This window comes from Choloepus didactylus, chromosome 16 (assembly GCF_015220235.1).
Source record: "Choloepus didactylus isolate mChoDid1 chromosome 16, mChoDid1.pri, whole genome shotgun sequence".
In the NCBI taxonomy this organism is placed as follows: domain Eukaryota; kingdom Metazoa; phylum Chordata; class Mammalia; order Pilosa; family Megalonychidae; genus Choloepus; species Choloepus didactylus.
In genome coordinates this window covers 76572099-76599446 of record NC_051322.1, presented here as the reverse complement: position 1 = coordinate 76599446, position 27348 = coordinate 76572099, and positions in this window count along the sequence as shown.

Genomic DNA, 27348 nt, shown 5'->3' with positions numbered 1-27348 from the left:
TTGGGCAGCAGACCTTCATTGAATTTCCTCCTACACAACACCCAGTTGGAATTTCCCCATGGGGATTCCTTTATAGCTTTCTCCAGGGAGAGTAAAAACCTCAAAATCCATCAGTGCTGCAGGTGATCCTTGGGGCTGCAGATTCCTCATCATATACATACAACAACCAGCACAGGCCACAACACCTCAACTATCACCTGCAAACTTGGGGATCCCATTATATTTTCAGACCATATGGCAGCCATTGGTATAGAGCCCTGCTGCTTAGCAACCTGATACCTATTGTGAGGTTGGAGTGGGACAGCAAAAATTGCATATGCATATCTGAAGCACCTGCCAGAATTCTATGTTTCTTTGGAACCTGGGCTGACACTGTCTCCTCCACAGGTTTGAGTCCCAGTGAGATTTCTTCCCTGAGATTTCTAAACTTGGGATTTCCTGCTGTATATTATGCACACCAGGGTACAGGGATTCCTATTTGGAGTAATGTGATTAAGAAACACTTGGTGTAGTTTGTAGCTGCTTGTGGACACAAGGCTCATCTAAGAAGCCTCTAATTGAAAGTGGATATGAGGGATGTGAAGTCATGTAACTGGAACTAAGTGACAAGAGGGGTAAAAAGGAAACCAAGGAATGTGCAGCAATAAACCATACCCCAAGGAAGGCTCATGGACTGAATGAAGAGTACTGTTTATAATATTGGAAATATTTAATCAAATCCTTGAAAATAACACTTTAATTCAAGCTTGTCCAATGCAGGAAGTAAAGAATTTATTTCAGGTTACCTGCTTTCTTGAAAATTTGCTTTGCTTTATTATAAAATGGTGATTTTTGATACTTGTGTTTTGTTGTAGCTTGTAGATAATGCTTAAAGTGAATTCAATACAATGAAAGAAACAGAAATTTTACTTTAAAAAAAATCACTATGAGGACACAATTAGTTCTTGCCAATATAGCCAAAATTCAGAAACAATTTCATCTGGAAGAAACTGTGAAAAGAAACAGAATTTGTGCAATATTCTTTAAAATGATGATACAGCAGTTTTCTAGTATGTCCAGATGAAGGAAATAATTGGAATATATTCAGATGAAAGAGAACAACTGTAAAAAAATGCCACATTTAATATGAGACTGGACACTGTTTTTGTTTTGTTCCTTTCTACATTTCTATCATTATTACTAACATTTTCTTGGTTGATAGGACATGATTGGGTAATTGTTGAGATGGGGACAAGGCCCCTAGATGAGATATTTGTACTACAACCAAGTAAATTTAATGATTTTGGTAATGTTCCTGTGAATACATGAGAGAATGTCTCTCTTCTTAAGGGAAATACAAGAATAATTTAAGAAACTGACATTTTTTAAACATAAATTTAATATTGTTTGAGAAAACCTTATTATACTAGGAATATGTAACAATGATAAATTGGTGAAAAATGAAATTAAATAAAGAGAGTTCACATATCATTTTTCCCTCCTCATGAAGGCACAGATCAGGGTAAGATTACAATGACTTTCTTTCATGGGATATGAGAATAATGATAACAGTCAGTGCCACTTGGGCCTACTCCCTTGGGTTCAGCAAATTTGGAAATGGAGAGGTCAGTGATGTCTTCTTCCTTTGCTAAGAAACAAGCTTTCAAATCTTGAACAAATGTGCCACATTTGTGGTTAATCTCTCCTAAGTCCAGCACCATGAAAAAGGGGGACTTGGGGTTGGGTACTCACACTTGTATGCATATCAATCTAACTAACAGAGCCATGGTATGTTGGCTCCCAAGACAGGAATATCCTTCAGGGCAATAATAATTCCTGGACCAAGGATCAAAAACTATTCACTGTACACAATCATGCCTGCCTCCTTGGAGTCTCCATCATGGTACTCAAGCATGCCTCCAACAAAATGAAAATCAAATATATCAGCCTCTCCACCTATCATGTGTTGTCTTCTTCACAGGACCACCTTGACTGTACTCAGCATTTAGGCACAGAATGAGATTTCTGGCAAGCATAAATAGAACAAGAAATCCCACCACTGCAACATCCATGAGCCAATCTTAATGTCAGCTATAAAGAATGGACAAGGCAGACACCTCAAAGATGTCCAAATTTCCCTGATATAAAGAGGGTTCATGGCACATTGGCATCCCTTATGGCAGGCTCTGCTAGTGATTTCCATGGATGCTAATCTTCATGTCTTAGATCCAGTAGTAATTTCTGTGCCATTGTTAAAAAATGGCAGGCCCAAGCTTGACCAGTGACACTTCATTGAATTTCTTCCTAACCCACACCCAATTGGAATTTGCCCTTCGGCATTTCTGTGTAGCTTCCTCCAGGGAAAGCCAAACCATCACCATCAATTGTGCTACAGGATATCCTTGGAGCAAAAAAAAAAAATCACTGTGTTATACATACAACAATCTGCACAGACAACATCACCTCCACCATCACCTGCAAGCTTGGCGTTCCCATTATATTTTCAGACCACAGGGCAGACATTGATATAGAGCCCTGTTGCTTAGCAACCTGATACCTATTGTGAGATCTGAGAGGGACAGCATAATTTGCATATGTGCATTAAAAGCCCCCAACCAGAATTCTCTGACATATTGGAACCTGGGCTGAAATGTATCCTCCACAGTTTCCAGCCACAGTGAGATTTTTTCCCTGAGGTTTCTTAACTCGGGATTTCAGACTGTATATTAGGCACACCAGGGTACAGGGATTCACATTGGGAATAATAGGAAAGATTCAGAAACACTTGGTGTGGTGAAAAGCTGCTTACGCACACAATGCTCAGAAGAGAAGTCTCTATTTGAAAGTGGATATGAGGGATGTGAAGTCATGTAACTGTAACTAGATGACAAAAGGGAAAAAAGGAAACCTAGGATTGTCCAGCAATAAACAATACCCCAAGGAAGATACATGGATTGTATGAAGAGTACTGTTTATAATAATAGAAATCATTTATCTCATGCATTAATTATAACTCATTAATGCAAGCTTGTTCAATGCAGGAAGCAAAGAAGTTATTTCAGGTTACTTGCTTACTGAAACTTTGCATTGCTTTATTATAAACTGGTGATTTCTGATAATTGTGTTTTGTTATACCTTATATGTAATGTTTAAAATGAATTCAATACAATGAAAGAAATAAAAATTAAACTTCTCATTTAAATAAAAATCACCATGAGGTCAGAATCATTTTCTGCCAATACAGCCTAAAATTAATAAACTCAATTTCATAAGGAAGAACCTCTGAAAAGAAATGCAATTTGAGGAATATTCTTTAAAAAGATGGTTCAGCAGTTTTGTTATATGTCCAGATGAAGGAAATAATTGAGATATATTCAGATGAAAGAAAATAAATATACCTGTAAAAGAAATGCCACATTTGCTATTAGACTGGACACTTTTTGTTTTGTGCCTTTCTACATTTCTATCATTATTATTACTATAAAATTTTCTAGGTTGATAGGACATGATTGGGTAATTGTTGAGATGGGGACAAGGCCCCTAGATGAGGTATTTGTACTACAACCAGGTAAATTTAATGATTTTGGTAATGTTCCTGTGAATACATAAGAGAAAGTCTCTGTTCTTAAGGGAAATACTACATGAATAATTTAAGAAACTGACATTTTTTAAACATAAATTTAAAATTGTTAAAGAAAACCTTATACTAGGAATATGAAACAATTTTAAATAAGTGATAAAGAAATTCAATATAGACAGTTCACATGACTTGTATTTCCTCCTCCTGAAGGCACAGGGTCAGATTAGGGTGAGATTACACTGACCTGCTTTCACGGGATATGAGAAGAATGGACACAGTGCAATTTGGGTCTACTCCTTTGGGCTGCAACAAATTCGTGAATGGGTAGGTTGTGGAAGTCATCTTCATTGGCTAATAAACTTGCTTTCAGATCTGGAACAAAATATGTGCCACATTTGTGGTTAAACTCACCCAAATAGAGCACCATGTAAAAGGAGGACTTGTGGTTGGCATTCCCAGTTACATGTGTATCATTCTAACTGACAGAGGCAGGGTATGTTGGCCCCCAGGGCAGGGATATCCTTCAGTATAATGATAATTCCTGGATCAAAGAACAAACAATATTCAGTGTACACCATAATGCATGCACTTTGGGGGTCTCCATCCTGTCACAAATAATGCCTTCAAACCACTCAACACAAAAAATAACAATCTCTGCACGTATCATGTGTTCTCTCATCATAGGACCACATTGACTGTCACTCACATTTAGGCCCAGAATGAGTTTCCTGGCTAGCATAAATTGGGCTAAAAATCCACCCACAAAAACAGCCATAAGCCAATTCTCATGTTAGTTATTAACAGTGGAGAGGGCATACACCTCAAAGTTGTCCAAATTTTCCTGATTTAAAGTGGGTTCATTTATTACACATAGGCATGCCTCATGTTAGGCTCTGCCAAGTGAGCACACTGGATTCTAATCTCCATGTCTTAGATCCAATGGTATTTTCTGTGCCATTGGAAAAATAGGCAGGTCCAGGCTTGGCCAGGGGCACTTAATTGAATTTGTCCCTGCACCTGCTCAATTGGATTTTGCCCTTTGGCATTCCTGTAGAGCTTCCTCCAGGGAAAGTCAAACTCTCACCATCCATCACTGCTGCAGGTGATCCTCAGGGCTGTAGAATCACCATTATATACATACAACAAACCACACAGGCCACAACACCTCAAACATCAGCTGCAACCTTTGGGATCCCATTATATTTTCAGACAACAGGACAGCTATTTTAATAGAACCCTATTTGCTGTTGCTTAGCAACCTTATGCCTATTCTGAGGTAGGAGAGGGACAGCACAATTTCATATGCACATTCAAAGCATCCACCAGAATTCTATGACACCTTAGAAGCTGTGCTGACACTGTCTCCTCCACAGGTTTGAGTCCCAGTGAGATTTCTTCATGAGTTTTCTTAACTTCAGATTTCCTGCTTTATATTAGGCTCACCAGGGTACAGGAATTCCTATTTGGAGTAATGTGAATGATTCAGAAACACTTGATGTGTTGTGTAGCTGCTTGTGCACATATGCTCATCAGAGAAGCCTCTATTTGATAGTGGATATGAGGGTTCTGAAGTTGTATAACTGCAACTAGATGACAAGAGGGGGAAAAAGGAAACCTAGGACTGTCCAGCATTAAACAATACACAAGAAAGATAAATGGACTGTATTAAGGTTACTGTTTATAATATTAGAAATCATTAATCAAATGCCTTGAAGTTAACCCATTAATACAAGCTTGTGCAATGTGGAAAGGAAAGAAGTTATTTCAGTAACTTGCTTTCCTGAAACTTTGCTTTGCTTTATTATAAAGTGGTGATTTCTGACACTTGTGTTTTGTTGTAGCTTATAGATAATGTTTAAAATGAATTCAATACAATTAAAGAAACAAAAATTAAAATTCTCATTTAGAAAATATCACCATGAAGGCATATTTATTTTCTGCCAATACTGCCTAAAATTCATAAACTCAATTTCATCAAGAAGTACCTCCAAAAAGAAACATAATTTGAGGAATATTCTTTAAAAGGATGGTTCCACAGGTTTCTAATATGTCCAGATGAAGGAAATAATTGAGATATATTCAGATGAAAGACAATAAATATAACTGTAAAATAAATGCCATGTTTGAATATAAGATTGGACACTTTTTGTTTTGTGCACATTTACATTTCTATCATTATTATTACAATTAACATTTTGCTTGGTCGATAGGACATGTTTGGGTAATGGTTTAGGTGGGGACCAGGCCCCTGGATGGGATAATTTTACTACAAGGTACATTTAATGATTCTGTTAATGCTCCTATGAATACATAAGAGAATGTGTCTATTCATAAGTGAATTACTAAAAGAATAATTAAAGAAAATGACATTTTTTAAAACATAAATTTAAAATTGTTAAAGAAAATATTATACAAGGAATATGAAACAATGTTACATTGGTGAAAAAAAGAAATTAAAGACATTTCACATGCGTTGGTTTCCCTCCTCATGATGGCATAGGGTCAGATCAGGGTGACATTACACTGACCTGCTCTCATGGGATATGAGAATGGTCACAGTAAGTGCCACTAGTTCCAACCACTTTGGGATTCAGCAAATTCAGGAATGGAGAGTTCAGGGAAGTCTTGTTGTTTGCTAATGAACATGCTTTCAAATCTTGAACAAAATATGTGCCACATAAGTGGTTAATCTCTCCCAGCACCATTTAAAATGGGGACTTGGGGTGGGCATTCACACTTACACGTATATCAGTCTCACTGAGAGAGCCCGGGTATGTTGGCACTGTATTCCTGGAATATCCTTCATGGCAATGATAATTTCTGGACAAAGGAACAAAAATTCTTTAGTGCACACAATCATGCCTGCCCTCTGGGAGTCTCCATCCCTGTATCCAATCATGTCTCCAACACACTCAAGAAATAATTTCAGCCTCTCTATATATCTTTTGTTCTCAAAACAGGACCACCTTGACTGTCATTAAGAATTTAGGCCCAGAATGAGTTTTCTGGCAAGCATAAATAGACCAAGAAATTCCAACACTAAGACCACCATGAGTCTATCCTCTTGCCAGCTATAAACAGTGGACAGGGCAGGCACCTCAAAGTTGTCCAAATTTCCCTGACTTAAAGTGGGTTCATTGAGCACACATGGGCATGCCTCTGGTAGGCTATAGTAAGTGAGCACCCGGGATGCTAAGCTGCTTGTCTTAGATCCAGTTGTAATTTCTGTGCCATTGGTAAAAAATGGCATGCCTAAGCTTGGCCATGGGCATGTCATTGAAGTTCTCCCTACCACACACCCCATTGGAATTTGCCCTTGGGCATTCCTGTATTGCTTCCTCCAGGGTGAGTCAAATCCTCAAAATCCATCAGTACTGCAGGTTATCCTCAGGTCTGCAGTTTCATCATCATATACTTACAACAAACTGCATAGGCCACAACTCCAGCTTCATGTGCACCCTTGGGATCCCATTATATTTTCAGACTACAGGGCAGCCATGGGGATAGAGCCCTGTAGCTTAACAACCTGATGACTATTGTGAGGTAGGAGAGGGTCAGCATAATTTCCATATGTGCATTCCAAACTCCCAAAAGAACTCTATGCCTCTTTGGACCTGGGCTGGCACTGTCTCCTCCACAGTTTTGAGCCCCAGTGAGATTTCTTTCTGAGGTTTCCTAACTTGTGATTTCCTGCTGTGTGTTAGGCACACCAGGGTACATGGATTCCTATTTGGAGTAATGTGAAAAATTCAGAAACACATGGTGTGGTGTATAGTTGCTTGTGCACTCAAGGCTTAGCTAAGAAACCTCTATTTGAAAGTGGATATGAGGGATGTGAAGTTGTGTAACTGTAACTAGATGACAAGGGGGAGAAAAATGAAACCTAGGGCTGTGCAGCAATAAACAATACCCCAAGCAAGATACATGGACTGTAGGAAGAGTACTGTTTATAATATTAAAAATCTTTAATCAAATGCCTCAAAGATAACCCATTAATGCAAGCTTATGCGAAGTGGGAAGCAAAAAGTTATTTAAGGTTACTTGCTTTTCTGAAACTTTGCTTTGCATTATTATAAAGTGGTGATTTTTGATACCTGTGATTTGTTGTAGTTTATAGATAATGTTTAAAATGAATTCAATTCAATGAAAGAAACAAAATTAAACTTCTCATTTAAAAAAATATTACCATGAAGGCAAAATTATTTTCTGCCAATACAGCCTAAAACTCATAAGCTCAATTTCATCAGGAAGAACCTCTGAAAAAAAACCCAATTTGAGGAATATTCTTTAAAAAGATGGTTCAGCAGTTTTCTAATATGTCCAGATTAAGGAAATAATTGAGATATATTCAAGTGAAAGAGAATAAATATACACATAAAAGAAATGTTACATTTTATATGAGACTGGAAACTATTTTGTTTTGTGACTTTCTTCATTTCTATCATTATTACTATTAACATTTCACTTGGTCAAAAGGACATGATTGGGTAATTGTTCAGGTGGGGACTGTTAGATCCCAGAAGAAGAAACTAACATGTAGGAGTTTCTAAACCAGGAGTCCTGCAGCTTATCTCAAAGAAAACAAGTGCCCCATGAATGAAGAATGAAGGCTGTCCAAAGATGTTCAAGGCTGTTCCAGTCACAGCGGCACCTCAAAGGTGGGCAAGGCAAGGTCAGATATGTCCATAAGATGAACAACCAAAAAGGCCTGTTCTCCCTAGTTAGATAATGCAGCTGCTTTCCTAAAAAAATGTTTTCTCAGAATTCTAGCAACCAATCAGCCCAAAACTAGATAGGTACTTACCCAATTGAGAGACAGAACACTACAGCAGACAATCTTCCCAATGTATCTTCCTTTTTTCATTATTAAATGCTGCTCTCAGATAGGGAGCTGAAGCCATTATCTTTTTTCTTCTTTTCTGCTGGCTCCCACCTGCTTTCTTCCCCTAATAAATCTTAAACTTTATACTTAAACTTTGACTCACTGCATTGTATGGATTCCTGAATGACTCTGACCTAACATATGGTACTGAAGACCTGGGATGGAGTTTCAAGTGAGGTTTAAGTTTCCTGGCCCCTCAGGGCAATAGGGCAGCCTTGACTCTGTTCCGCAAACTACAACAGTTCAGTTTTCCACACATTCAGTGGCTTGAGTCCATCAACTCAAACCACCTTGATGCAACACCAGCTAACCCGCACAGCTCTCAAATATCTACAACTAATTCTGCCCTAGGTAGGTAATTGATGTCTTTCTGCCCATATCCCCCCTTGGGAGTTTTGTTTGGTGTCCCATGGACACCCCAGCCCACCTCTGTGTGGCTCCTCAGCCTGCTTTAATGTGGCACCCAGCTTCATAAGCCTAGGAAAACCTGAGCACTTAGTCAAAACTCTCTGACACTCTGTGAGCCTCTTTCCCCATTGCAGCAGTCAGAGTAAGTTAGGGGATGCCTTGGTTGAAAGACTGCAGGTATTTCCTTACCCCCAAAGGCAAACTGAGGATGCCTGCTTTGTTGTTGCAGTAGTCATGTGGATCTGGGCCATTAGTCTCACTTGAGCAATGTTTTGGGTGGCCTCTGCAAGCCTCTAAAGGAGCAAGGGGACTCAGAGCATTTCATGGGTGATTTCTGTAAGCTTCTGATGAGCATAGTTCCCTACATGGAGACTATAAGCCTCAAAAGGAGTGGGGTAGTCAAGAGCCTCTCACAGGCAATCTCTGTAAGCCTCTGATGAGCATAGCCCCAATACATGTCAGTCTTATCCAGGGAGACCATAAGCCTCTAAACGAGTGTGGGGACCATGGGGGTCTCATGGGTGATCTCCATAAGCTTCTGACAAGCAAAGTTCCCTAACAAACCTCAAGCCTCACGAATTTCTTAAATAATCATGGGTAATATACAGTCACTTTTCTGTGGCACCAAAACTGAATGTCCTCCTAAATCTACCCCCTCAGATGTTTACTCTGCAATCTCAATAAACTACAATTAAAAGGGGAGGTAAAAGCAAAAAATTCATTCACTTCTGTAATACAATTTGGCTGCAATAGCCTTTAGAACAACAAAAATGTTAGCCAGAAAATGGCACTTTCAATTGGCAAATTCTCGCTGAATTTAATTTTGTTCAGTCCAATGGCAAATGGTCTGAAGCCCCTTATTCTCAAGCTTTCTAAACTGTTCTGTCCTGGCTATCTTTTTGCCACTTTTTCCCCTCCTACCAAATCCTCCTCCTTCACAAAAAAATCCTTCTAAATCTTCCACTTTCCTTTCTACAAAATTTAACCCTGAAAAGCCTTTAAACAGCTTCTGCTTCTTTAACCATGCAAACTATCCCCCTTGTACTATACTCCCCCTCTGAAATCCTCTCCAACTCCTTCCATTCCCCTTCCCTAACCCTTAACCCCTTCTGCTCCCCTCCCCTCATCCTTAACCCCTTCCCCTCCCTTCTCATCCCATCACTGCTCCCTCCTAACCTCACCCCTCCTGCACAAGTCTGCTGGCTGGCTGTGTGCCCCTTCCCCATCTCCCACTCCAGCCTGCCTCTCCTGGGTAGGGGGTGCAGTGCAAGCCCAGAGCACATGCACCTGGTGCAAATGGAAGATAAATGAATAAAGCAAAACTCCTCAAATTACTGTCTTCTGCTGTTTTACTATCAACCCCTTCCTTTCCCAAACCTCCCTCCTCCCTAACAACATTTAGCCTCTAATTTAAAAACACTAAATTTACATCCCTCCAAACCCTTATCACAAAAACAGTCACTCTCCTTAACTACCTCCAACAAAAAGGATATAAAGTTTCCAAAAATAAAAAACAATTTTCTAAGCCACAAGTAACTTACTTAGAAATTTCTCTCCCCTACCCCCCCCAAAAAATCTTATTTCTCTATGTAATGCAAAATCAGGCAAGCTAACTATTTAAAACAGTGTTTTCAAATGCCCTGATCCATGTCTTGTTGGCTATGGAGCTCCCCTGGAGCTTCCCCTCTGTGCCTACCAGCTGCCCAGAAATTTTTCCTAGAATATCAGGACTGGGAAGTTCAAGTGGATGCACCCACCACAAACAGACACCAAACACATCTACATTAATGTAGCTTTGCAATTGAGACTTTCCCTGTGCTGGGTAAGTGTGTAATCTTTTGTATATTATGTTCCCTTTGCTTTCTTTCTCTTTAATCTATTTTGTAGTAAGGCTGATTAAATTAAACCAAGGGTCATGCATACAAACTCAGTGGGTTTAAGCCCCACTATTCATAACCTCAAATTTGTAATTCTCCTTTTAAATTTTATGCAGGCTGCAAAGTTTTCATTTGTATAAAAAATCAGTTCCATTTGAACAGCTCCTACTCCTATGTTCTGTCCTTTTAATTCTATTGTTCAGCCATGGGAAACTCTCAAAGTGTGCTGGCTACATGTCCCTTAAAACTATTCTTAATAATTAGTCTAAATTACAAGTGTCATTAAAAATTATTAGTAGATTATTGCAACTCTTTGTGGCCACCATATAAATTAAAGCCAAAATGACCAAAAAAATGGGACACTAAACTTCAATAATTATCCAATTAAAAATGTATTACAAAAACAAAAATTATAAAATTTAATAAAAATAACAAATGAGCTATAGCTGCAGTCAGCTGACCTTTATGTGTAATATGGCTAGCCTTAGCAAACTGTTTCATGAAAGAAAGACCTGTAAGTTAAAGGAAAAGTTAAAATAAAAAAAATATGTAAAAATAAAAAAATATGTAAAAATAAAAAAATATGTAATCTTCCACCTCTGCTTTAATATCCTTAGATCTAAGGATTTATTTAATTTAATTAAATAATTGAATAATTATTATTTTTATTTTATATTATTTATATTATAAATATAAATTATGTATATTTTAAATATATTTTAAATAATATATATTTTTATATTTTAAGCATTATTTTAAATAATATAAACTATTTATATTATTATATTATTATATTATATTATAATATAATATAATCTATATTATTCATTTTATTATTCATATATTTATTATTATTTAAATAATTATAATTCAATAATTCAATAATTAATGTAATTAAATAATTTTGAGGAATAATTTAATCAGTCTAATAAATCTAATGAATCTAAGGACAAACTGTTCAGTGTACACAATCATGCTGGCCCTCTGGGAGTCTCCATCCATGTACCCAATCATGCCTCCAACACACTGAAAACAAAAAATATCAGCCTCTCCATGCATCATGTGTTCTCTTCATCACAGGCCCACCTTGACTGTCTCTCAGCATTTAGGCCCAGAATGAGACTTCCGGCAAACATAAATAGCCCAAGAAATCCCACCACTAAGACAGTCATGAGCCAATCTTCATGTCAGCTATAAACAGTGGGCAGTGCAGACACCTCAAAGTTGTCCAAATGTCACTGACTTAAAGTGGGTTCATTGTCTGCACATGGGCATTCCTCATGGTAGGCTCTGCTAAGTGAGTTCCAGGGATAGTAAGCTACATGTCTTATATCCAATGGTAATTTCTGTGCCAATAGTAAAAAATGGCAGGCTCAAGCTTGGCCAGGGACTCTTCATAAATTTCCCCCTACCACACAGAATTGGAAATTGCCGTTGGACCTTCCTGCACAGCTTCCTCCAGGGAGAGTAAAACCCTCAACATTCATCCATGCTGCAGGTGATCCTTGGGGCTGCAGAATAATCATCATATACCTACCACAAACTGCACAGCGTACACCTCCACCATCACCTACAGACTTGGGGATCCCATTATATTTTCAGACCACAGGGCAGCCACATTGGGATAGAGCCCTGTTGCTTAGCAACCTGAGGCCTATTGTGAGGTAGAGAGAGGGACAATGTATTTTGCATATGCACATTCTAAGTACCTGCCAGAATTCTATGGGGCTTTGGAACCTGTGCTGACACTCTCTCCTCCACAGTTTTGAGCCCCAGTGAGATGTCTTACCTGAGGTTTTTTAACAGGTTATCCTGCTGTATATTAGGCAAACCAGGATACAGGGATTCCTTTTTGGAGTAATGTGAAAGATTTAGAAAAGTTTGTTGTGCTGTGTAGCTGCTTTTGCACACAAGGCTCAGCAGAGAAGCCTCTATTTGAAAGTGGATATGAGGGATGTGAAGTTGTGTAACTGTAACTAGATGACAAGAGGGGTAAAATGGAAACCAAGGACTGTGCAACAATTAATACCCCAAGTAAGATACATGGTCTGTATGGAGAGTACTGTTTATAATATTAGAAATCTTTAATGAAATGCCTTGCCAATAACCCATTAATGCAAGCTTATGCAATGTGGGAAGCAAAGGCGTTATTTCAGGTTACTTGCTTTCCTTAAATTTTGCTTTGCTTTATTATAAGGTGTTGATTTTTGATACTTGTGTGTTCTTATAGCTGATAGATAATGTTTAAAATGTATTCAGTACAATGAAAGAAACAAAAATTAAACATTTCATTTAAAAAAATATCACCATGAGGGTATAATAATTTTCTGCCAATACAGACTAAAATTCATAAAAACAATTTCACCAGGATGGACCTCTGAAAAGAACACAATTTGAGGAATATTCTTTAAAAGATGTTTCAGCAGTTTTCTAATATGTCTAGATGAAGGAAATAATTGAGAAATGTTCAGATGAAAGAGAATAAAGATACCCATAAAAGAAATGCCATGTTTGATATGAGACTGAACACTGTTTTTGTTTTGTAGCTTTCTACATTCTATCATGATTATTACTATTAACATTTTGCTTGGTCTATGGGACATAATAGGGTAATTGTTCAGGTGGATACCAGGCGCCTAGATGAGATATTTTTACTATAACCAGGTTAATTTAATGGTTATGATAATTTTCCTGTGAATACATGAGAAAATATTGCTATTCTTAAGTGAAATACTATAATAATAATTAAAGAAAATGACATTTTTTAAACATAAATTTAAAATTCTTAAAGAAAATCTTATTAGAAAAGGAATATGAATCACATTTAAATTGGAGAAAAAAAGAAATTAAATAAAGACAGTTTACATGTGTTGGTTTCCCTCCTCTTGAAGGCACTGGTTCACATCATGGTGAGATTACACTGACCAGTTTTCATGGGATATAAGAAGAATGGTGACAGTCAGTGCCACTTGGCCCTTCTGCCTTGCATCTCAGCAAATTCAAGAATGGAGAGGTTGGGGAACTCTTTTTCCTTTGCTAACAAACATGCTTTCAAATCATGAACAATATATGTACCACATTTGTGATTAATCTCTCCCAAGTCCAGCACCATGTAAACGGGTGACTTGTGCTTGGCATGCACACATACATGTTTATCAATCTAAATGAAATAACCAGGGAATGTTGGCTCACAGGAGAAGGACATCCTTCAGGGCAATGATAATTACTTTACCAAGGAATAAATATATTCAGTGTACACAATCAAGCCTGTGATTGGTGAATCTCCATACCTGTCCCCAATCATGCCTACAACACACTCAAAACAAAAAATATCAGGCTCTCCATGTATCACATGTTGTCTTCATCACAGGACCACCTTCAATGTTACTCAGTATTTAGGCCCAGAATGAGATTTCTGGCAAGTATAAATACAGCAAGAAATCCCACCACTAAGACAGCCATGAGCCAATCCTCATGTCAGCTATAAACACTGGACAGGGCAGACACAACAAAGTTGTCCAAATTTCCCTGACTTAAAGTGGGGTCATTGACTGTACAATGGCATGCCTCATGGTAGGCTTTGCTAAGTGAACACCCAGGATTCTAAGCTGCTTCTCTTAGATACAGTGTTAATTTCCATGCCATTGGTTAAAAAGGCAGGCCCAAGCTTGGCCAGAGGAACTTCATTAAAGTTCCCCCTACCCCATATCCATTTGGCATTTGCACTTGGGCAGTCCCATAGAGCTTCCTCTAGGTAGAGACAAACCCTCAAAATACATCAGTGCTGCTGGTGATCCTTGGGGCTACAGATTCATCATCATATACCTACAAAAATCTGCAGACCACAAAACCTCCACCTTCACTGGCACACTTAAGGACCCCATTATATTTTCAGACCATGGGGCAGCCATTGGGATAGAGCCATGTTCCTTAGGTATCTGATGCCTATTGTGAAGTAGTAGAGGGTCAGTGTAATTTGCATATGCACATTCCAAGAACCCAGCAGAATTCTGTGCTGATTTGGAACCTGGGCTGACACTGTCTCCTTCACAGGTTTGAGCCACAGTGACATTTATTCCCTGAGGTTTCTTAACTTGGGATTTCCTGTTGTATATTAGGCACACCAGGGCACAGGGTTTCCCGTTTGGAGTAATGTGAGAGATCCAGAAACACTTTGTGTGGTGTGTAGCTGCTTGTGCACACAAGACTCTGCAGAGAAGCCTCTATTTCAAAGTGGATATGAGGGATGAGAAATCATGTAACTGGAACTAGAAGACAAGAGGGGGAAAAAGGAAACCTAGGATTGTGCAGCAATAAACAATACCCCAAGGAAGATACATGGACTGTATGAAGAATACTGTTTATAATATATGAAATCTTTAATCAGAAGCCCAAATTATAACCCTTTAATGCAAACTTGTGCAATGTGGGAAGCAAAGTAGTTATCAGGTTACCTGCTTTCCTGAAACTTTGATTTGCTTTATTATACATTGCTGATATTTGATACTTGTGTGTTGTTGTAGCTTATAGATGATTTTTGAAATGGATACAATACAGGAAAAAGCAGTAACTAGACTTCTCATTGAAAAAAATTTCACCATGATGGCACAGCAATTTTCTGCCAATACAGACTAAAATTCATAAATCAATTTTATCAGGAAGAAACACTTAAAAAAACACAATTTGAAGAATATTCTTTAAAAGGATTGTTCAGCCACGTTCTAATATATCCAGATGATGAAAATAATTGAGATATATTCAGATGAAAGAGAATAAATAAACCTGAAAAAGAAATGTCATGTTTGGTATGAGACAGGACACTATTTTGTTTTGTGCCTTTCCAGATTACTATTATTATTATTATTATTAACATTTTGCTGGGTTGATAAGTAATTAGGTAATTTTTGAGTTGGGGGCCAGACCCCTAGATGAGACATTTGTACTACAACCAGGTTAATTTCATGGTTGTGGTTATGTTCCTATGGATGCATAAGAGAATGTCTCTGTTTTTAAGTGAAATACTACAAGAATAATTAAAGAAATTGACATTTTTTAAACATAACTAAAATTCATAATGGAAACCTTATTATTCAAGGAATATGAAACATTGTTAAATCAGGGATAAAAGAAATTAAAGACTCTTCACATGTGTTGGTTTCCTTCCTCATGAAGGCACAGAGTCAGATCAGGGTGATATTACACTGACCTGCTTTTATGGGATATGAGAAGAATGTTCACAGTCCATGCCACTTGGCCTACTCCATTGGGCTTCAGCAAATTCAGGAACAGAGAAGTGGGGAAAGTCTTCTTCCCTTGCTAATAAACATGCCTTCAGGTCTGGAACAAAATATTGCCCAAATTTGTCGTTAATCTCTCCCAAGTCCAGCACCAGGTAAAAGGGGGACTTGGGGTGGGCATTCACAGTTACATGTGTATCATTCTAACTTACAGAGTGAAGGTATGTTGGCTCTAAGAACAGAGATATCCCTTACAACATTGATATTCCTGGACCAAGGAACAAACACTATTTTGTTTACACCACCATGGCTGCCCTCTGGGAGTCTCCATCCCTGTCACCAATCATGCCTCCAACCCACTCAACACAAAATATTTCACCCTCACCACATATCATGTGTTTGCTTCATCACAGGACCACCTTGACTTTCACTCAGCATTTAGGCTCAGAATGAGACTTCCAGCAAGCATAGAACAAGTAAACCGCCCCCCCCCCCAAATACAGCCATGAGACTATCCTCATTTCAACTATAAATATTGGACAGGCAGACACATCAACATTGTCCAAATTTCCCTGACTTAAAGGGGGTTTTTGACTGCACATAGGCATACATCTTGGTAGGCTCTGCTAAGTGAGCACATGCATTGCTAAGCTGCATGTCTTAGATCCAGTGGTAATTACTGTGCCACTGGAAAAGAAAGTCAGGCACATGATTGGCCATGGACACTTCATTAAAGTTCTGTCTACCCCACACCCAATAGGAATTTGCCCTTGGGCATTCCTGTATAGCATCCTCCAGGGAGAGTTAAACCCTCACCATCCATTGGGGCTGCAGGTGATCCTCAGGGCTGCAGAATCATCCTCATATACCTACAGCAAACTGCACATGCCACAACACCTCTACCATTACCTGCACAATAGAGGAGCCCATTATGTTTTCAGACCTTAAGGCATCCTTTGGGATAGAACCCTGTTTCTTAGCCACCAGATTCCTACTGTAAGGTAAGGGTCAGCAGAATTTCCACATGTGCATTCCAAGCAACTGCCAGAATTTTAGGCCACTTTGCATCCAGGGCTTGCTCTCTCTCCTCCACAGCTTCAAGCCATACTGAGATTTCTTTCCAGAGGTTCCTTAACTTGGGATTTCCTGCTGTATATTAGGCACACCTGGATACACAGATTCCTATTTGGAGTAATAGGAAAGATTCAGAAACACTTGTGGTGTGTACTTGATTCTGCACAAAAGACTCAGCAGAGAAGCTTCTATTTGAATGTGGACAAGAGTGATATGGAGTCATGAAACTGGAAATAGATGAAAAGTTGGGAAAATTGAAATCTAGGACTGTGCAGCAACAAACAATACCCCAAGGAAGATAAATGGACTGTGTGAAGAGTACTGTTTATAATATTAGAAATGTTTAATCAAAAACCTTGAAGATAACCCATTAATGCAAAGTTTTGCAGTGTGGAAAGCAAATAGCTATTTCAGGTTACTTCTTTTCATGAACCTTTGTTTTGGTTTATTATAAAGTGGTGCTTTTGGATACTTGTGTGTTGCAACTTATAGATAATGTTTAAAATGAATTCAATACAATGAAATAAACAAAATTTAAACTTCTCATTTAAAAAAAAATGTCCATGATGGCACAATAATTGTCTGCCAATACAGCCTAAAATTCATAAACTCAAATTCATCACAAAGAAAAACTGAAAAAATAACACAATTTGAGGAATATTATTTAAAAGGATTGTTCAAAAGCTTTCTAATATGTCCAGATGAAGGAAAGGATTGATATATATTCAGATGAAAGAGAATAAATTAACATGGAAAAGAAATGCCAAGTTTGATATGAGACAAGACCCTATTTTGCTTTCTGCCTTTCTAAATTTCCATCATTATTATTTTTTTTTCAACTCTAGCCAAAGCCATTTACTGAGACAGTGTGTGTGTTTTTAGATGTTACTTCTATAGAATATTCAACCACTAATGTGAACACAAATATTCATCAGTTAATATTTACTGCTTCTCCCCAGGGTATGTTTGAGGATCATACACATGGCTATGATCTCAAATTTAAAAATATCTAAGGAAATCTAGTCTTTTTTACAACAATTTCACATTTTCTACTCCATTCCAAACTTTGTCCTTGAGTATGGGGGAAAAAGTTGAATTAAATATTGTTATTGCCTTCAAGCATACTACAATCTAGTGACCTTCCAGAATATTCCAAAACACAGTTAGTAGAATAAATTTTGCATTTCCATGTAAATCTCTGGGAAAAAAAAGGGAACAGATATCAGAGCATGCTATTAAACTCTCTTTCTTATGTCATTTACATGGTCCCCTAAGTGCAAGCAGAAGAGAAGATAAACACCTCACACTCCTGCTGAGATTAGGACAAATGTGATTTAAAAAACTGGTGGCACACTGTATAGTGGGCATCATAATTGAGATCTTAAGACAGCAGCACAGAATTGGTTCCCCTGCTATTCAAAAAAAAAAAGGGTATCACCCAATTCAACAAAAAACAGGCACACCAGGAGCCATGCAGGTGTGTCATTTGGGATTTTTAATTATCTAAAATGGCAAACCATCATTATTATTGAGATTAACATTTTGCTTGGTTGATAGAACATGATTTGGTAATTGTTGAGCTGGGGACAGGACCCTAGGTGACAATTTATACTACAACCAGGTTAATTTAAAGATTGTGATAACATTCCTATGAATACATATGAGAATGTCTCTGTTCTTAAGTGAAATACTGCAAGAATAAAGAAACTGATGTTTTTAAACATAAATTTAAAATTTTTAAAGAAAAACTTATCATGCAGAGAATATGAAATAATTTTAAATCAGTGATAAAAGTAATTAAGGACATTTCACATGTGTTGCTTTCCCTCCTCAGGAAGGCACAGAATCAGATCAGGGTGAGATTACACTGACCTGATTTCATGGGATTTGAGAAGAATGGTCACAGTCAGTGCCACTTGGGTCTACTCCCATGGGCTCCAGCATATTTTGGAATGGAGAAGTCTGGGATGTCTTCTTCCATTGCTAACATACTTGCTTTCACATCTGGAAGAAAATATGTGTCACATTTGTGGTTAATCATTCCCAAGTCCAGCACCAGGTAAAAGGGAGAATTGGGGTGGGCATTCACAGTTACATGTCTATCATTCTAACTGATAAAGCTAGGGTATGTTGGCTCCAAGGACAGGGATATCCCTCAGGGCAATGATAGCTACTTCACCAAGGAACAAACATTATTCAGTGTACACCATCATGCCTTCCCTCTGGGAGTCTCCATCCATGTCCCCAGTCATGCCTCCAACCCACTCAACACAAATTATAGCAGCCTCTCCATATATCATGTGTTCTATTCATCACAAGACCACCTTGATGCCTCTCATCATTTAGGCCCACTATGAGACATCTGGCAAGCAGAAATAGAGCAAGAAATCCCACCAATAAAACAGCCATGAGCCAATCTTCATGTCAGCTATAAACAGTGGAGAAGTCAGACACATCAAAGTTGTCAAAATTTCCCTGACTTAAAATGGGTTCATTAAGTGCACATGGGCATGCCTCATGGTAGGCTCTGCTAAGTGGGTATATGTGATGCTTATATGCATGCCTTAGAACCAGTACTAATTTCTGTGGCATTGGAAAACAAGGCAGACACAAGCTTGGTCAGAGGCACTTCAGTAATTTTCTGCCCACCCCACACAAAATTGGATTTTGCCCTTGGACTTTCCTTTATAACATCATATAGGGAGAGTCAAAACCTCACCATACTTCGGGGTTGCAGGTGGTCCTTGGGGCTGCAGAATCATCCTCATATACCTACAACAAAATTCACAGTCCACAGCACATCCACCATCATCTGCACACTTGTGGAGCCCAGTATATTTACAGACTGCAGGGCATCTATTGGGATAGAGCCCTGTTGCTTAGCAACCTGATACCTATTGTGAGGCAAGAAATGGTGAGCAGAATTTACACATGTGCATTCCAGGCTCCCATCTGAATTTTAGGTGATTTTGGAATGTGGGCTGGATCTCTCTCCTTCACAGGTTTGAGCCTCACTGAAATATCTTCTCTGAGGTTTCTTAACTTGGGATTTCCTGCTGTATATTAGGTTCACCTGGATTCAGGGATTACTATTTTGAGTAAAGGGAAAGATTCAGAAACACTTGGTGTAGTGTGTAGCTGATTCTGCACACAAGGTTCAGCAGAGAAGCCTGCATTTGAAAGTGGATATGAGGGATGTGAAGTTGTGTAACTGGAACTAGATGACAATAAGTGTAAAAAGGAACCCTATGACTGTGCAGCAATAAACTATACCCTGAGGAAGATACATGGACTGTATGATGAGTACTGTTTATAATATTAGAAATCTTTTAACAAAAGCCTTGTTGATAACCCATTAATGCAAACTTGTGCAATGCAGGAAGCAAATTAGTTATTTCAGGTTATTTGATTTCCTGAAATTTTGCTTTGCTTTATTATAATGTGGTGATTTTTGATACCTTGTGTGTTGTTGTAGCTTATAATGTTTAAAATGAATTCAATACAATGACAGAATCAAAAATTAAACTTCTGATTTTAAAAAAAATCACCATGATTGCACAATAATTTTCTGTCAATACAGCCTAAAATACATAAACTCAATTTCCTCAGGAAGAAGCACCTAAAAAAAACAAAATTTGCAGAATATTCTTTAAAAGTATGGTTCAGCAGCTTTCTAATATATCTAGATGAAGGAATTGATTTATATTCAGATGAAAGAGAATAAATAGACCTGAAAAAAATGCCATGTCTGATATGAGACTGGGCATTATTTGGGTTTGTGCTTTTCTACATTTCTATCATTGTTATTACTATTAACATTTTGCTTGGTCATTATGACAAGATTGGGTAATTGTTGAGGTTGGGGCCTGGTCCCTATGTAAGATATTTGTACCACAAACAGGTTAATTTAATGATTGTGGTAATCTTCCTGTGAATACATAAGAGGATGTCTCTGTTCTTAAGTGAAATTTTACAAAAATAAGTAAAGAAACTGACATTTATTTGAACATAAATTTAAAATTGTTAAAGAAAAACATATGCAGATTAGATAACCATTATAAATTGGTGATAAAATAAATTAAAAGTCACTTTACATGTGTTGTATTCCCTCCTCATGAAGTCACGGAGTCAGATCTGGGTGAGATTACACTGATCTGCTTCCATGGGATATGAGAAGAATGGTCACAGTCAGTGCCACTTGGGCCTACACTTTGGGATGCAGCAAATTTGGGAATGGAGAGGTCAGGTGAAGTCTTCTTCCTTGAGTAATAAGCTTGCTTTCAGGTCTGGAAAAAATATGTACAAAATTTGTGGTTAATGTCTCTCAAGTCCAGCATCATGTAAATGGGGTACTTGGGTTGGACATTCACAGTTACATGTGTATCATTTTAACCGACAGAGCCAGCATATGTTGGCTCCCTGGAAATGGATATTCCTCAGGGCAATGAGATTTCCTAGACCAAGGAGCAAAGCATTCAGTGTACACTATCATACCTGCCCTCTGGGAGTCCCCATCTCTGTCTCCAATCATACCTCCAACCCACTCAAAACAAACTTTATAGACCTCTCCACATATCACGTGTTCTCTTCCTCACAGGACCACCTTGACTGTCACTCAGCATTTAGGCCAAGAATGAGACTTATGGAAAGCATAAATAGAGCAAGAAATCCCACCGCTAAGACAGCCATGAGCCAATCCTCATGTCAACTATAAACACTGGACAGGGCAGAGACATCAAATTTCTCCAAATTTCCCTGATTTAAGTTGGTTCATTGACTGCACATGGGCAACCCTCATATTAGGCTCTGCTATATGATCACACAGCATGTTAATCTGCATGTCTTAGACCCAGTGGTAATTTCTGTGTCATCGGAAGAAAAAAAGGCAAGCCTAAGTTTGGCCAGGAGCACTTCATTAAAGCTCTGACTAACCCACAACATATTTGAATTTGCTCCAGGCCATTCCTTTAAAGCATCCTCCAGACGGAGTCAATAATCACCATCCATCAGGGCTGCAGGTGATCCTCAGTGCTGCAGAATTATCCTCATGTACCTACAACAGAATGCACAGACCACACCTCCACCATCACCTGCACATGTGGGGAGCCCATTATATTTTAAAACAACAGGGCAGCCATTGGGATAGAGCCCTGTTGCTTAGCAACCTGAGGCCTATTGAAAGACAGGAGAGGGTCAATGAAATTTTGGTATGCAAATTCCAAGCACCCACCAGAATTCTAGACTGCTTTGGAAAGTGGGCTGTCTCTGTGTCCACAGATTCAAACCCCAGGGAGATTTCTTCCCTGAGGTTTCCTAACTTGAGAATTCCTGATGCATGTTAGGTACACCTAGGTACAGGGATACGTATTTGGAGAAATGGGCAAGTTTCAGAATCACTTGGTGTGATGTATAGCTGATTCTGCACAAAAGGCTCAGCAGAGAAGCCTCCATTTGAAAGTGGACATGAGGGACGTGAAGTCATGTAACTGGAACTAGATGACAAGAGGGGGTAAAAGGAAAGCTAGGACTGTGCAGCAGTAAAAATATCACAAGGAGGATACATGGACTGTATGAAGTGTAATGTATATAATATTATAAATCTTTAATCAAAAGCATTGAAGATAACCCATTAATGCAAACTTGTGCAATGCAGAAAGCAAAGTAGTTACTTCAGGTTACCTGCTTTCATGAAACTTTAATTTGTTTATTATAAAGTGGTGATTTTTGATACTCTTGTGTTATTGTAGCTTCTAGATAATGTTTAAAATGAATTGAATACAATGAAAGAAACAAAACAAACTAGGAGAATCACAACATAGGTCCTTAGGATTTTGGAGTAAAGTCTTACCATTCTCTGCAGATAAATACTGTCCTTTTGAGAAACAGCTTTTGGCCAGCTATTGTGCCTTAGAAGAGATAGAACACTTAGCCATGGGCCACCAAGTTACCATGAGACCTGAGTTACCTATCATGATCTTGGTATTGTCCAATCCACCAAGCCATAAAGATAGGGATGCACAGCAGCTCTCCATCATAAAATGGAAATGGTATATATGAAATAGAGATTGAGCAGGTCGTAATGCACAAGTAAGTTACATGAGGAAATGGCCCAAGTGCCCATGGCCCCCACTCCTGCTACGTTACCTTCTCTTCCCCAACCCACAACTATGGCATCTTGGACAGTCCCTTACAATCAGTTGACAGAGGAAGAGAAAACTCGGTCCTGGTTTACAGATGCTTCTGCCTTATATGTGGACACTACCCAAAAGTGGACAGGTGCAACACTGCAGCCCCTTTCTGGGATGTCCCTAAAGGACAGTGGTAAGGGGCAATCCTCGCAGTGGTTAAAACTTTCAGCAGTAAACCTGTTTGTTCACTTTGTTTGGAAGGAGAGCTGGCCAGATGTGCATTTGTATACTGGTTCATGGGCTGTTGCTAATGGTTTAACTGGACTATCAGGCACTTGGAAGGAACATGATTTGAAATTTGGTGACAAGTCTGGGGAAATGGTATGGGGATAGACCATTCTGAGTGGGAAAAAATTATGAATGTATCTGTGTCCCATGTGAGTGCTCACCAGGGGATGACACCTGAAGCAGAAGATTTTCATAATCAGTTGGATAAGAAGACTCATTTGGTGGATGCCAATCAGCCTCTTTCCCCAGCCACTCCTGTCATTTCCCAATTGGCTTATGAACCAAGTGGTCCTGGTGGTGGGGTTGGAGATTATGCATGGGTTCAGAAACCTGAACTTTGACTCCCCAAGGCAAACCTGTCCACAGCCACTGCTGAGTTCCCAATATGCCAGTAGCAGAGGCCCACACTCAGTCCCTGGCACCATTCCCTGAGGTGATCAGCCTGCTATCTTGAGGCCAATTGATTACATTGGACGATTACCATCATGGACTGGGCAGTGATTTGTTCTTACTGGAATAGACACATACTCTGGATATGGGTTTGCCTTCCCTACATGAAATGCTTCTATCAAAACTACCATCTCTGGACTTACAGAGTGCCTTATCCACCAACAATGTATTCCACACAGCATTGCTTCTGAACAAGGAAACCTCTTCACAGCAAATAAAGTTAGGGAATGGGCACATGTTAATGGAATTCTCTGGTCTTACTAGGTTCCCCATCATCCAGAGACCACTGGTTTGATAGAATGGTGGAATGGCCTGTTTAAGACTCAATTATAATGTCAACTAGGTGACCATAATTGCAGGGCTGGGGCAGTGTTATCCAGGAGGCTGTGTATGCTCTGAATCAGCATCCAATCTATGGGACTGTTTCTCCCATAGCCAAATTTCATGGGTTCAGAAATCAAGGGGTGGAAACAGGAGTATTACCACTCACTATCACTCCTAGTGTTCCACTAGGAAAAATTTTGCTTCCTGTCCCTGCAAGCTTAAGGTCTGGTTGTCTAAAAGTCTTAGTTCCAAAAGAGGGAGGGCTTTCATCAGGAAACACAATAGTTCCATTGAACTGGATGTTAAGACTGCCACGTGGCCAATTTGGGCTTCTTATGCATCTGAATCAACAGACAAGGAAGATGATTACTGTACTGGCTGGGGTGATTGATCCTATCAAGGGGAAATAGCACTGCAACTACACAATGGAGGTAAAGAAGAGTTTTCCTGGAGTATTGGAGATCCCCTAGGGCATCTCCTAGTACTGCCATGCCCGGTGACTAAAGGCAATGGAAAACTTCAACAGCCCAATCCAGGCAGGATGAGCAATGGCCAAGAAATTTCAAGAATGAAGATTTGATTCATGCCACCAGGCAAAGAATCATAGCCAGCTGAAGTGCTTGCTAAGTAAAAAGAGAACATGGAATGGGTAGTGGAAGAAGGTAGTGATAAATATGAACTATGACCATGTGACCAGTTACAGAAGTGAGGACTCTGATGGCATGAATATTTCATGCTTGTTTGATTATGAGTATGTTTGTATTTGTCTGTAAAGCAAATATCTTTGCTTTCTTCTCTATCTTATCCCCTTTTCATATGACATAAGGTGTATTGTTCATTTTGCAGTATTTAACTTAAAGGAAACCAATTTTAAGTATTAATGTCACCCAAGGACTTGCACCGCATTCTGGAGAGATTTAGTACATTTCCAGTTGTATATAAGATAGCAGCGTATTGTCAGGCAAAATATAAGTTGTTATTTTTTTCTACATAAGGATAAGGTATTGTTTAATGTGATGTGTATAACTACCAAGTTGAAAATGAGAGGAATGTGATGGTTAGGTTCATGTGTCAAGTTGGCCAGGTGATGGTACCTAGGTGTCTGGTGAAACCACCACTGGCTTAACCATTACTGCAAGGATATTTGTGCCTAGTAAATAAATCAGAAGGCTGGTTTCTCAAATCACCAAAAATTTCACTGCAGTTGTGACTGATTACATCAATGAAAGGTGCATCTTACAAATGAAAGAATTCAACCAGCCAGATTTAATCCAATCAGTTGAAGAATTTTAAGCAACACAGATAGAGGACATTCACTTTTTCTTTGGCTAGCCAGCAAGGTGTTTCCTGAAGAGTTCATTGAACCTCTTCTTCAGAGTTGCCAGTTTGTTGCATTCCATACAGAATTTGGACTCATGCGTCTCCACAGCTATTGTGAGAAACTTTTATAAGTTTTGACAATTCTGTTTCCCTAGAGAACCCTAACAAATACAATGCTATATCACAAAAAATAAATAAATACAGATACATTCATTAATGAAAGATTTGAGGGACACAAAAGTTATAAGACACAAATAGGCTAAGTATTGAAATGGCAGAAGAGATTCTGGCATTATCAGTAGTGACTTTAAATTTAAATGTATTAAACTAGTCAGAAAACAGAGACTGGTAGAATGGATGAAAACAAGGACCCAATTATATAGTGGATTTAAGAGATTTACTTATATTCAAATACACAAGTAGATTGGAAGAGAATTAATGGAAAGATAAATACCATGTAATACATAACAAACTGGGATAGCTGCAGTAATATCACCTAAAATATAGTTTAAGTCATAAAGAATTATGAGGTTCAAAGACAGTTATTACAAAGTGATAAATGGGTCAATTCATGAAGAAGATCTAGCAATTATAAATATATATATATGCACCTAACAGCAGAGCCTGAAAATATATCAAGAAAATACTAACAGATTTGAAGGGAGAAAATGACAGTTCTATATTAATAGTAGGAGATTTTAATGCATCACTGTCCATAATGTATAGAATATCTATTCAGAAGATCAATAAGGAACTACAAGACTTGGATAATACTCTAAACCAAGTGGAATTAACAAACATGCACAGAACACTGCCAAAAGAAAAAAAAATAGGGAAAACAGAATATATATTATTCTCAATTATGCACATATCATTCTCCTGGATAGACCATTTCTTAGGTCACAAAACATGTCTTGATATTAAAACATATTAAAACAATACAATGTATATTTTCTGACAATGGAATGAAGCTAGAAATCAATAACAGAAATAGAAATGGTATATTAACAAATATGTAGAAATTAAACAACAAGCACTAAAACAACCATCAGGTGAAAAAGGAATTCACAAGTGATATGAGGAAATTTCTTGAGGCAAACTAATCCCAAAACAAGTAGAAGGATGGCTATAACAAAGATTACACTGGAGAAAACTGAAATAGAAAATAAAATCAACAAGAAAAAATGCAATAGAATCAGCAAAACCAAATGTTGGTTCTTCGTAAAGATGAAAAAAATTGTCAAAACTTTACCTAGATTGAGAAAGAAAAAAAAAAAATGGAAATGATACAAATAAGGAAATTCAGAAGTTAAAAGAGGAGCAATACTACTTACCATGCTTGAAAAGGGGACTATAAGATGATAGTATGAGCAAAGGTATCCCAATAAGTTAGATTACCTTGATGAATTGGACAAATTATTCAAAACATGCAAAGTAAATAGATTGACTCAAGAAGAAATAGAAGATCTCAAGAAACTGATTGCTAATAGAGGGATTGAATCAGTAATCAAAAACTAGCCAACAGGAGGAGGTGGGGCAGAATGGTGGACTGGTGAGGTGTATGTTTTAGTTTCTCCTCCAGGGAAGTAGGTAGAAAGCCAGGAACTCCATGGACTGGACATGACAGAGCAATTTGAGTTTGGGCATATTTCATACAACACTCATGACCATGTGGAACTGCTGAGATCAGTGAAATCTGTAAGTTTTTGTGGCCAGGGGACCCATGCCCCTCCCTGCCAGTCTCAGTCCCATGGGATTAGGGGTAATAAGCCCTGGGAATGAGGAGGGAGAACTGAAGTTG